This window comes from Pteropus alecto, unplaced genomic scaffold, assembly GCF_000325575.1.
Source record: "Pteropus alecto unplaced genomic scaffold, ASM32557v1 scaffold3, whole genome shotgun sequence".
In the NCBI taxonomy this organism is placed as follows: domain Eukaryota; kingdom Metazoa; phylum Chordata; class Mammalia; order Chiroptera; family Pteropodidae; genus Pteropus; species Pteropus alecto.
Genome location: NW_006442484.1, coordinates 50,420,027 through 50,433,658, shown reverse-complemented (window position 1 = coordinate 50,433,658; position 13,632 = coordinate 50,420,027). Strand labels below are relative to the sequence as shown.

The 13,632-nt window shown below is 33.9% G+C and overlaps 1 protein-coding gene and 2 pseudogenes across 2 annotated transcripts in view; 1 reads left to right on the top strand and 2 right to left on the bottom strand.

The window, feature by feature from the left end:
* Positions 1-13,632, bottom strand: part of PPP1R1C (protein phosphatase 1 regulatory inhibitor subunit 1C) — a 106,561-nt gene that overhangs the window by 53,309 nt on the left and 39,620 nt on the right. The window lies entirely within an intron of this gene.
* Positions 6,537-6,652, top strand: LOC112470666 (annotated as a pseudogene).
* The window catches only part of LOC102896567, a 3,967-nt pseudogene continuing 3,461 nt past the window's right edge, over positions 13,127-13,632 (bottom strand).

The window sequence follows — 13,632 nt, the reverse complement described above, 5'->3', positions numbered from 1 at the left end:
AAGAATAAAAAATATTTTTAAATGAGAGTATAACTCCTCCTAAATATGAGCTACATATAGTGAATTCCTTTTAAATAGTAAAGTATGGAAAGGGAGAAGGTTTCTCCACCTTTACAGTGGAGAAACTTGACAAGTATTAATTCAGCCAGGTAATTAAGGTAAACACCAACAGTCATAAACTATGTTGATAGTATGAACTCTTGATGTGATGTGATGAAGAAGGTACTTTACTTCAGCAATTTCCATAAACCCAAAAACCCATAACCCCAGTCTAGTCATGAGAAAAACACCAGACAAATTCCAATAAAAAGATGATGCTGGGAATATAGCAAAGTAGGAAGCACCTGGAATCTATGCATCTAGACAACAATTATATTGAAGGAATCTATCTGATGCAACTATTTTGGAACTTTGGAGATTATTAAAGAATTGCAACTTCCAGGGGGAAGACTTGAATGGTAAATTTTGCTTAATTTTAGTCAATTTCAGCTCTGAGTAAAGTAGCCGCTACCCATGCCCTACTCCCCAATCCGATGGCAGGCTGCCATGTACATATTTCAGGAGCCACTTACATACAATTTGTGGGAGCCAGAGTGGGTAAAAAGTATCCTGTTTTCCAAATATCAAAGATCTGTGCTGCTTCTGATCTCAGAGGCACAGACAAAAAGATAAGTTGCAATTATTGTTGCACCTATCCCCATTGTTACAAGTCTCTCCTCCTCAGTCTGAAAAGACTTCTGGGTGATTTAAAGGGTTAATGCCCTTTTCCTGCTCTTTATTTTTCTCTTTTTCCATTACTGTGAGCCAGACATTAAAGTCTATGAAATTCAAAAGCAACTGCATATCAGAAGAAATTAGAAAGTGACTGTGCATACCCAGGGAAAGATGCAAGCTCATAAAAGACCAAAGAAAACCTTAAGTTTATACCTCGGGTGAATCCTCCACACATAGACAGCCTGTGACAAGAAACAAAAACAAAAATCCCAGAAAACTCTGGAGAAGTAGGAGAATCTGACTTCCAGAGTCACCAAATTATTAGATCCAAATGTCCAGTTCTCATAAAAAATCACAAGGCATACATACAAACAGAAAAGTATAGCCTATTAAAGGAGAAAAAAAAATAAACAGAAATTGTCCTGAAAAAACTGATGACAAAGACTTTAAAACAACTGTCGTAAAGATGCTCAAAGAACTAAAGGAAAATGTGGAGAGAGTCAAGAAAATAATATGTGAACAAAAATAAAGAGACAGAAAAACCTAAAAAGAGGCTAAAAAGAAATTCTGAATTGAAATAACTGAAATGAAAACTTCACAAGATGGATTCAAAGGCAGATTTTAACAGGCAGAATAAAAAAAACATCAAACTTTAAGACAGAAAAATAAAAATTATTGAATATGAGGAATGAAAAGTAAGAAGATTGAAGGAAAGTGGACATAGCCTAAGGGACTTGTGAAAGATCATTGAATGGACCAAAACACAAATTATGGGAGTCTCAGAAGGAAAGAAAAAAAGAAACAGAGAGAATATTTGAAGAAATAATGGCTGAAAATTCCCCAAATTTGATGAAAACCATGAATACAAACTTCAAGAAACTCGACTCCAAGTAAGATGAACTCAAAAAGACTCACATTGAGACACATTATAATCAGACTTTCTAAAGCTAAAAGCAAAAAGAGAACTTGAAAGTAGCAAGAGGTAACTCATCACATACAAGGTATCCTCAACATAATTATCAGCTGATTTCTCACCAGAAGCTTTGCAGATGGGAAGGTAATGGGACAATACATTTAAAGTTCTGAAAGAAAAATTGTTGGCCAAGAATCCTCTGTTTGACAAAATTGTTCTTCAAAAATGAGGAAGAAATTGACATTACCAGATAACCAAACCTGAGGAAGTTTGTTACAAGTAGACCTTCCCTACAAAAAATGCTCAAGGCAGTCCAGGTTGAGTAAAAGAACTCCAGACAGCAATAGGAAGCTGTATGAAGAAACAAAAATCTCAACAAAGATAAATACCTAGGCAGTTATAAAAGCTGGTATTATTGTAACAACAGTTTGTAACTCAACGTTATGATTTCTACATGATCTAAGAGAAAAATACATTTAAAAATAACCTAAAAGCTAGTATTACTATAACTTTGGTTTGTAACTCCACATTTTGTTTTTTGCATAATTTAAGAGACTAATAAATTTAAAAATTATTAGTTTATGTTTTGAGGCACACAATGTATAAGGATGTGATTTTGTGATATTAATAACTGAAAGGTGTGGAGACAGAGCTATAAAGGAGCAGAATGTTTCTATGTTACCGAAGTTAAATTGGTATGAATTCAAATTAGAGTGTTATAACTTTAGAATGTTAAATGTAATGCCCATATAATTACAAAGAAAATAGCTATTCAATATACAGAAAAGAAAATGAGAAAGAATTTAAACAATTAACTACAAAAAATATCAGCTAACCACAAAAGAACACAGTAATGCAAGAAATGAGGGATGAAAAAGCTGTAGGGCGTATAGAAAACAAATAGTAAAATGACATATAGAAGTCTTTCTTTATCAATAATTACTTTGAATGTGAATATATTAAAATCTCTAAAAGGAAAGATTAGCAGAATGGATAAAAACACATGATCCAACTATGTGCTGTCTATGAGAGACTTTAGGTTCAAATATACAATAGGATGAAAGTGAAAGGATGGAAAAAGACATTCCATGCGAACAGAAACCAAAAGAGACGAGGTGGTTATACTAATATCAGACAAAATTGACTTTGAATCACAAAAAGGTAGACAAAGAAGGACATTATATATATATTTTAAAGTGCCAATATAGAAAAAAGATATAAACTTAACGAACAATTACATACCTCATAATAGACCATGAAAATATATGAAGCAAAAACTGACAGAATTAAAAGGAGAAATAGTTCTACAATAATAGTTAGAAATTTTAATACTCTACCTAACAATGGATAGAACAACCAGAAAGAAGATAACTAAGGAAACAGAAGATTTAAACAACATAATAAAAAAAAAATAGATCTAATAGACATATGCAGAAAATTCTACTCAATAACAATAGCATACATATTCTTCTCAAGTGCACATGGAATACTTTGCAAGACAGACCATGTGTTAAGCCACAAATTAATCTCAAGGATTTTAAATATCATATAAATATCACATAAATATCATAAAAATATCATCTCCAACACAATAAGATGAAGTTAAAAATCAATAACATCGGTAAAATGGGAAAATTCAGAAATTTGTGGAAATTAAACAAAACACTCTTAACCAATGGATCAAAGAAGAAATCATAAACACAGTGTAACAAAACTTAAACGATACAGTGAAAGCAGTGTTAGAAGGAATTTTTATGGCTATAGTCTCACATTAAAAATAAGAAAGATTTAAAATGAGCAAACTAACTTTACGACTTTAGGAAGTGAAAAAAAAAAAAAAAGAACAAACTAAATCCAAATCTGAAGGCCTGAAAACCAGAGGGCCGTTGTTAAAAGTCCTGATCCAAGTCCGTTGGGCCTTCAGTCTTGGATCAGGATTTACACCATCAGCTCCTCTAGTACTCAGGCCTTCAGATTCGGACTGCAGTTATACAATTGGCTCTTCTGGGCCTCTAGCTTACAGATGACAGATTGTCTTCTCAGCCTCTATAACATGTGAGCCAGTCCCACATAATAAATCTCTATATATCTCTATATATCCTACTGGTTCTGTTTCTCTGGAGAACCCTAACTAATGTAATTGTCAAAACAAGAAAAGTCTGAGACATTATCATAGCCAAAAATAGCCTAAGGAAACATGATAGCATAAATGTAATGGGGCATCCTGAATGAGATTCTGGAACAGAAAAAAGATATTGGATGAAAACTAAGACAATTTGATAAACTATGGATTTTAGTAACTAATAAAATATCAATATTGGATCATTAATTGTAACAATGTAACATTTTCATGTAAAATATTAATAATAGTGAAAACTATGTGTGAAGAGGGGGATAATGGGAACTCAATGTGTCCTGTGTTGAATTTTTCTATAAATCTAAAATTCTTTTTTAAAAAAATAGTCTATCGATAAAACCTTAAGCAAAAAATAAATAAATAAATAAAATCTCAAAACACAAATAGAAATTACCCTGTGAATATATTTCATTTTTACCATCAGGATTTTGTATGTGATTTGAATAACACCAAGTAGTCATTTAAAAGTAGGTAATGTAACTGAAAGCAGTTCATAAAAAATATATAATTTAAAAAATTGTTGTACAGAGCCAATCAAATAGAGGGGAAAAGGTAGGATTAAGATTATAAAGAGAAAATTTTAATGTTGAATTAAAGGTGTTGCAAAGTGATTTAAGAAAGGATATGTTAGTGGAAAAATGAGAAGTGAAATGATTTCCAAACAGGTCCAGTGATAATGAGAGATCTTTACTTTGATTTATTTATTGATTAAATGTAGAGAGAGAAAGAACAAAGTTTAAAGAAATACTAGTAGTACCTATTTGGTTATACATATCTCCCAGCCTGCTGTTTCTGTGTGTTTGTTCTCATACCCAGAATGCTCTTCCCCTCATATCACATAGTACCATCCCTTCAAGTTCTGCTCAAATGGCATCTCTTCCGAGAAATCTTTTCCAATTCATGTCTTCTTTATTCCCAATTAGAAATCGTCTTCCTCCATCAGTATCCACAGCACTTCCTTTATGTCTGTCTCATAGTATTCATCATCATATACCCTGTACTATGACTACGAGTGTTTTATCTCCTCAAATAAACTGTAAAGAAATGAGGATTAGCTTTCATGCTTGGTTTTTCCAAAGTTCGTAGCACAGTAGCATAGTGGTACATTGTAACAGATTGTCAAATCTTAAAGCCTATACATAAAACAAGACCCTCTGTTTGCTGCTTCTCTACATTACAAAATATAATAGTAGTGCAATTACCTATACTAGGTGCTAAATAAATAGTTTTAACAAATAAGTATTTGATTTGCAAACTTGTTGAACAGAGGCCATAACTTCTATTTCTTTAAATCACTTGACCAGGTCCAAGGCAATGATACAGGCACTCTAATTCTTATAAATATTACCCAAGTCATTCAAAAGATAATCTTGGAGGAAAAACAAGTATATATGACTTTGCTTTGTTGGTTTCTAGAGATTGGGAAGATATCTGGGTCAAGGACAATATATATCATAAGAGGAATTGAAAATAAATGATAGGTAAAGTTAATTAAGTTTAATATGCTATTTTATAAATATCAGCTCAAATAATAAGTAAAACCATAGAAACACATGATTTATTCAGGATACTGGCTGCAGAAGAGCACTGACCCATATATAGAATGCTTTCATGAGGAGAGATCTAATTTACTAGAATAAAACCAAAAGATAAAATCTTTTGATGAATTTAGATAACAGAAAGCCATTTGAAACTTTATTTTAGGCAGTTATTTTAGAAATGTGAGGGGTAATGTCAGTTTAGAAGAAATTGGAGTACTTCCAATAAAAAGAGTGTGTTGTAAGTTCATGCTTTGAAGATTCTTCCACTCAAAAGCAATAGCAATGACAGATTAAATATAAAAAGAGAGGACTAAAATGATACAACCAAAGTTAAAAATTACTCGAACATCTCTATGGAACATAAACATAAGAAAAGCAAAATGCAATAAGCAGACAATACTTTAGCTCTAGGAGCAGGTAGAGATAGCTCGGAGTTCTAATCCTGAGTAAAAGGATTTACTTCATGTAAAGGAACGGAAAGAAGCCAGGCTCGCTGACTGGAACCAGAAGCAGAGCTCTCTCACCTATGCTGAGAAAAGGCACTGATTTGTGTATCCAGGGAGACAGGAGAAAGCAGACAACTTGGAACAAGCCACTATGGGCTCAGTGACTAAATCTGCTCTATTTCTAGTATAATCATGGAACGGTAGTCCTGAGGTCCAAATTAAGATTAAAATTCTGTGGCACTGAAGGGTGAAACACTCAAGAACATTAACAAGGAAAGGTGAGTACAGGTGTTGTGGAGTGGGGCTGGGATTCTCACTCACGATGAGTTGAAAATTAAAATTTCAAAATGCAAAAAGAAAAGGAACATTTAAGAATGACTGCCAGAAAAGCAATAGGGAGTTGAATTTCTTCCAGACTAAATGAAAACTTCAGAGCAATTTAAAAATGTCTTTAAAATGAATATATTTGAGATCCACAATGATAAAGTATATCCATTTTTTAAAAAATCATGAAATGCTATAAGAAAATTAGGCTAAACTGAAACAAGAACAGGTGAATATAAAAAGAAACAATTAGAAATACAAATTTTAATCATGGAAATAAAAAACTCGATCAAAATGAAATCTCTAGACTGGGCTAAATATGGCTTAAAAACCTTAGGCATTATATATAATCATATATATAAAATATACATGAAGACGTGGTTCCATAGTGCAGCAGTTAGCACGTCTGCTTTACATGCAGTAGATCCTGGGTTTGAGCCCCAGTGGAGCGACGGTCCATGGTCTATAGCCATGCCACCCTGAACAAACCCGATGTCTGATCTCAGAAGCTAAGCAGGGTCGGGCCTGGTTAGTACTTGGATGGGAGTCCATCTAGGAAGACCAGGTGCTATAGGCATAAAGAAAAAGAAGAAAGGAAAGGAAAGAAAGAGAAAAATAAAAGAAAGAAAGAAAGAAAGAAAGAAAAATTAAATATACATGAAAGGCAGAGAGAAGAAAGAGGATCAGCTCGGGGTCTGGGGACCTGAGGAACAGCACAGCAGTGAGTTCTCTGGGCTTTCTTTGACTCATTCTAGATTGAATGCAGAAAAGCTGGCAATCCAGAAATGCAAATAGCAACCAGCAAAAACAGAAGTTTCCAAGAAAGCCTACTTTTTCTAACCAGAGGACCAGGAAAGGGACACCTATTTTCTAAAAGACAGAAAACTTCTAGATATTTACCACTCTTCTTCCAGTTCAAAGAAAACAAGTGGGAATGTGGCATGTTCATAACCAACTAGTGCTAATGAGGTAGCATGAGAGAAATGACACCTTACCAACAGGAAAAAGCAAATTGCAAAGCAGCAACATTTCATCAGAAACCATGGTGTTGGAAAGAACAGCACAACATTTTTCTAGTGCTGCTGAGAGCCTGGGTTGTGAGAGGTCAACAGGTAGTAAAGCTCCTTGCAGTGACAGAAAATGCTTATGTTCTCTGGCAAGAACTAAAAGTCTATTACTCCAAGGAGTGAATCAGAGTAGAAGCACAAATAGAAGCTACATTTGCATGGTGTCTGGACCATAGTTCATTTAATAATCGCTCTATAACTCTATCTTTGAATGTGATTATGACAACATAGTTCCTGAAATATTTCTGATAAGGAAAGCTTGTTGTAACTTTATTTGCATAACACCTTTAAGAATGTTCAACATATCGTTCAGTTGTTATGTTCCACTCCTCTAATAAATGGGATTATCTAACTTGTCAGAAAACTGAGATACTCTCTTAAGTCCTTAGTATGTTTTCACTCAATTTTTCTTTTAAATCTTTTCTATCATTGCTTTGCAGAAAAAATTAATTCTGTTCTGTAGAGGGGTAGCAACAGAGAGAAGCAATTTATAGTTCTCTTTTTGAGGTACCCTAGAGATTTAAATGTAAGAACATTGGTGTCATCCGTGACACTCAGAAGGAATTTACCATCAGACTTCTGAAAGCAGCAGTTGATTTCAGCTGAGTTTCTATTTTTGTATCTAACATGTTTGAAAGTAGATCTTTCCTGCCAGAGCCCCTTAGATCACAACTATGGACTTCAGGCTTACTAGTTCACAAACTATCACTGACTCACAAGCTTTCAGGACTGGATAAGAATAAGTCAAATACAAATGAAAGAAATTGCTCTGCACAGCTCAGTTCTTCATTTGCATGTAAATTTGTCATTACCTTGTGGTTTTAGCATGCTAGTACAGAATCAGTCAGTTTCAAGTGCCAGAGAAATCTATCATGTTTTACTTACATATACTAGGTTACATATCTTCCAAACTACCTTGATATGTTTATATTTCATAACTCAATGTTTCTTTTCAGTAGGGCTATGCAAAATCTCACAAGATGGCTATGATAAAACTTCTCTTTATGATTTATTATCAAACTCTCTACTTTTTCAAAATGATCTCTAGTTATCAGCCTTTTTGCTAAAGGCCTGCTTGACTTTGTTAGAGGCCTATCATTTGGGGCTATGAGTTAAGCCACTAGGCAGTAGTTTCAGCTGTGTTTTTCTTTGAGCTCTTAGATTTAGTCAAAACTGGGGCCCAAATTGAAACCACCAGAGCAACAAATTTATGTGTGCTGGAAAGGGAACATGGGGAACAGAAGCAAACAGTAGGAATAGTTTCACCCTGTTGTGCCAAGATTCACACAGCTGTATTTTTCTTATATTATTTACAGCTTTTCACTTTTAGTTGATGAAAGTAAGGACATAACCCCATTACCAAATAGATTCATACCTCTCAGAGCCCCCTATAGATGGTTCATTTTAGTGACAGTCAGTAAGGACCAGGTACAAAGTATTCTATGGAAATAATGAAAGAGATGACAAGGAATACACAATATGGATCATGTTGGTTTAGTAAGAAAGAACTCTCAACCAATAATTGTCTTATGATAGAGGTTATATATCTTCCAAACTACCTTGATATGTTTATATTTCATAATTTCTGCCACTACTTCCAAACAGTAAAAGAACAGAAAAATCAGATCATTTAAAACCTCAAAAGTCTGTTTTTCATTAGTATTCTCAATTTTTATAAACTTAGTTTCTCTTAAAAAATGTATTTTATTCAACCACATAAACAGTTTATATGAGGGCCAAAAAACTGTTGCATCATGTTATTAGTTGAGATTTTCAATCACTGGTAAAGTTTTTCTGCCTTAATGAAGTTTGGATTTCCCACATTTCCTTCAAAATGATGAAGTGATTTATTTAATGCATGGGTTTTCTTTTGGGATGACATCAGTTTAAACAGCCACACTTATTCCAGTGATTCTAATTTTAAAAATTATACCTCCTTTTCATAGAAGTACCTAGAGAACAGTTTATAAATAATGCTTTTTATATCAATTTTATAGATTTCTTTAAAAGAATTATCAAATGTTTCAGGCAATGTGGACAACCAATCAAGTAATTTAATGAGCACTTATTATTTTTCCAGCACTGTGCTCTATGTCATTTTGACCTAATAAACATAATTCCTTTAATAAGACCTCAAAATTTTAGGTTTTAATCAATTAAAAACACTCAAATATCATTTTTCTATTACATGGGGTATCATAAAGGTATACTCAGCTAAGTACCCAAATACAGTCCCATAATCAGGTACCTTATGAGTCAGAGTAAGGGAAATGGTTGAGGTAAGCATGAAAAAATTATACAGAGGTTAATGATTTGAATGGTGAAGATAGGGAATTTTGAAAACACCTATTTTAGAGGTGGATGTGAGAGGTATTGGCTGAATAGAATTAGAATAGAATTAGCTGTTTACCAATATCTGGAATATTCAGTATTCTTTCTACACCATAGAATGCTTTCTCTTTTTTCACACTGGCTGCTAAAATTGAAAGTGACTTATTAAAACTGCTTTGCAATTTGCATCAGTCGGTCAGAGAAAATGTAATAGTTTTCATTTCTAGAAAAGATAATGGAATATAAAGGTAAACTTCTAAAATGTTTCTTTACATATGATAGATTTAATTACTAATAATTATTCAACTTGAAATTACAATCAATGCATTTCTAATGTGAATTGTTAGTCAATTTGGAGGCACTACAGTTTTCAAAAAAATTGGGAAGCAGAGATAAAATTAGGTTTCAATGTATTTTTATGAAGACATAAATGGACATTTGATAATTTTGGAGCTACTCTAACTTGATCAATTGGACTAACGAATTTCTTGTTTAAATCATACTTTTATTTCTTAAACATATTACCTGATATCCTTCATTGAAAAATAATTTTTTTCCAAACCTTTTTGCATGTTGGACTGTGTAGATATACCATCACGAATTTCAGAATAATTTTGGGTATCTCTATTCTGGGTAAACCACTGTAAAATGACATAAAATAAAGTGACAATCTCCTTTCAAACAGAATCTATAACAAAAGGCAAACTTTCCCTTTTAGGTATAGATGGAAGGTATATGCCTAAAAGTTACAAGGCATCACTCTACACATTAAATGTATATGGGTACCTATAAGCAACATGGAAATATTTTAATGGCTTAATCGCCTGAAGGCATCCCATCATCAATGCTAAATATATTTCTTAGTAAAGGAAAAAGAGTTCAGTGGAACTATATCTTTAAAATCTTAGTAAAGGAAAAAGAGTTCAGTGGAACTATATCTTTAAAATCTTACTCCACTTTACATAATCTAACTTCTTTGCATAACTTAAAAAATATGCAAATTAGCTTTTGTCATTAAAAGATCTATAAACATTTACTCCACATTTTAAGTAATATTACTTCAAAGAAAATAATGCGTTATTCATTCGATTTTCAAGATTGAAGGATTAAATATCTGTGTAATCAGGTTCTCTTCCCATCTCTTGGTATTTTATCTGGCCTGGAAATCTTCACACAATTTCTTAATTTCCTTCTCTCAAATGTAATTTGCTTGAGGATTACACAATATATTCTTAAAAGCAATGGTTATTTGTAGTAGATACATGGAAGAATTATTAAAGGACAAAGTACAGTAAAAAGATACTGGTTCAACATGTGTAGCACCAAGTTCAGAAAGAAAATAGAAAAAAATTATATATTTGTGTACATCAGGAAGCTCTACATGTCTATTAACCTTAAAATTAATTTTTTTTCTTGCGAATGATGATACAAGAAAAAATTAAATGACAGAAACATATTTGAATGCAGTTTATAAGTATCTATGACTGTGCGTGTTTTGTACATAAGGCTGTCACCATGGATCTAAAATGCATCTAATATTATAATAATTTATTGATTGTATAATATGTGTTGAGCATCCTGCTAGGCACTTGGATTGAAACCTCCTTGAGAGCTTGAACTCTACTGAAAGAGACAGACTGCAGTGAAGAGATTTCCATCAGAAGAAACAGCTAGTAAGAATGTCCCTGAGGGGTGAAAGAACATGACAATTTTTTAGAAATTCAAAGAAACAAATATTTGGACCATAGGATGCCAGGGTGAGTTCGGAGGAAAGAGGTTAGAGATTTTAAGAAGAAGCTGAATAATTTAGAGTTTTATGACTCTTATAAGAAATTTGGACTTTATTCTACAAGCAATGAGAAACTGACAGGTTTTAAGCAGAAAGAGACAGGTTAGATTTCTTTTGTAAAAGATTGTTCTGACAGTTGTGTGAATAATGGAATGGAAGAGTCCATCCTGGATATAGCTAGTTCAGTAAGAAAGGTGTTACAGTAATTCAGGTAATGGAAAAGGATGGTTTGAACTAGGTTAGAGAAATGTTCAAGAGAAAAAGTAGATGGGACATGGAGACTGACTGGCTAAGGGAAGGGAGTGACAAAGGAAAAGGAAGTAAAAGATTATAACCAATTTCTGGCTCATAAGATGAGTACTTATAAAACTGTTGATTTTGAGGTACTTATTGACAATCCAAGTGGAGAGAGTTTAGAAATAGTCACTCTCAGAAGTGAAAACAGAGCCGAAGTTACAGGTCTGAAAGTCATCAGCATTCAGGTGGTGAGTGGGAAATGATGAGAATGACCAGGAAGAGAGAGGTGAACTAGAAAAGCAGCAGGCCTAGGTGGCAACCCTGAGTAATAGCAATAGTTAAGGAATAGGCTGAAAAAGAGAGGTCTGTAAGAGGATAAAGGAGTAGCCAAAAGGCATGAGGGGAAACTTCCTTGGTAATCTATATGACTTAAGTCATTCTTCAAAGTGGACATGAATTTGTCCTCGGTCATCTACTCTACATTTAAACAAGTGGCACATGTGTAAACTTCTTATGCATGGCTTGTTATCTAATTAGATTATTTGTATTATACCATATCTGGGCATTTATACATAGTAAAAATAGATACTGTATAGATCTTTCTCCTTTTTTATGTTTTATGCTTAATTTCAACATGGATGGCATTGTAGCCAATAAATCAGATATTCTTTTGCTTGTTTTCTTGCTTATTTTAATTTTTAAAACAACAGTATATCTGAGAAGGTTCAGTATAATAACTATATTTCAGAGTTTTTGAGCAGGTTTGGCAGGAGGTTGGGGATATCACAAGACTCCTTGGAAATCAGTTCTTTTAAAATAAAATGTTAGTGGTTTAAGAAAATCATTCAGGAACAGATGGATCAAATTTATTTCCACACACATAAATTTGAATGTGAAGTGGTTGACCAAATGCATTTTGCCCTCATCTAAATATAACACTATGAATACTGAATTGAACAAATGCTGATTTGTGTGTTCTTTTGCTCCTCTAATACTTGACCATCATCCTTTACTAGTCAAGTTTTTCTTTGATTTCTCTAGTGGCTCATTATTTGGAGTTGCATACACAATTTAAAGGTCAAACAGAAAGTTTTAAAATAAATGTTCTTGTTAAGGTTTTCTTAAAGATTACTTGTGGTAGCAGATGCTTCAGACGTACTGCATCTCATTTCATCAGCCCCTCCCTGGTTTCAGTCATGGCTACAGTAAAGTTCCAGAGAGGCTCAGATTCATCTCTAGCTGACTAAATCTATTTTTTTCTCCTATCTTCTCTTATAGTTAATACCTTTAGCTCCCTTAGTGCTTTTCCATGTGACTTGGTTTTCATTACGTATGTCATCCTGTTTGTTTTCACCAAGTGATGGCCCCTTTTAAAAGCCGGTGGGCAGAACTGAGCACAACATTCCAGATCAAAAAATGATGTTTTTCTTTGGTTGGTTGTTTTATTTTATGGCTCTTTTCAGTGTATTGCATGGAGTTACACTAGTCCAAGTTAAAAGCAGACCCCTAATAGTTACATTATACAAGCTGTGAAGTTCTTAAACTTGTGACAAGGGACAGAAGGGAAATTCTACTCATTGCAAGGCAATCCTCACTTAAACTTCTGTAAGCCAAAAAAAAAAAGCACTTAAAACCCATGAACCTTCATCTGGTCGTCCTTAGCCAGTCCAACCTCTACAAGAAATCGGCATATATTCTTGCGCTGGTCACCCTGTAGCTGAATTACTTCTCCATATTCTGGATGCTCGATTACAGTACCATTGCAAGCAAATTTCTTCTTAAACGGCTTCACTGGTTTCTTTTTATCGTAATCTTCAGTGAACAGGGGCGGGGTCTTCCTGCCATTTCTCTGTTGAATTCTTATGAGATATAATCCTCAGTGCCAGCAGGAAGGAGATTATCACTCTTATTTGCATCGGAAAAGGGGTCGAAAGAGTGAAAGTTCTGGATGGCGGACCTTTGATAGGATTCCTTTTCCTTGGTGGAAACGGCCTGCCTGCGGAAGGCGGCTGGTGGAGAAGGCGGGCGGGCGACTGAGCTCAGGGAAGCGAGGGGACTCACGCGGGAGTCTGCTGGGTCCTCGGCGCGATTCAAAGGCTTAGTGATGGCTATAATTCTGTCCTTGTAGTAAAG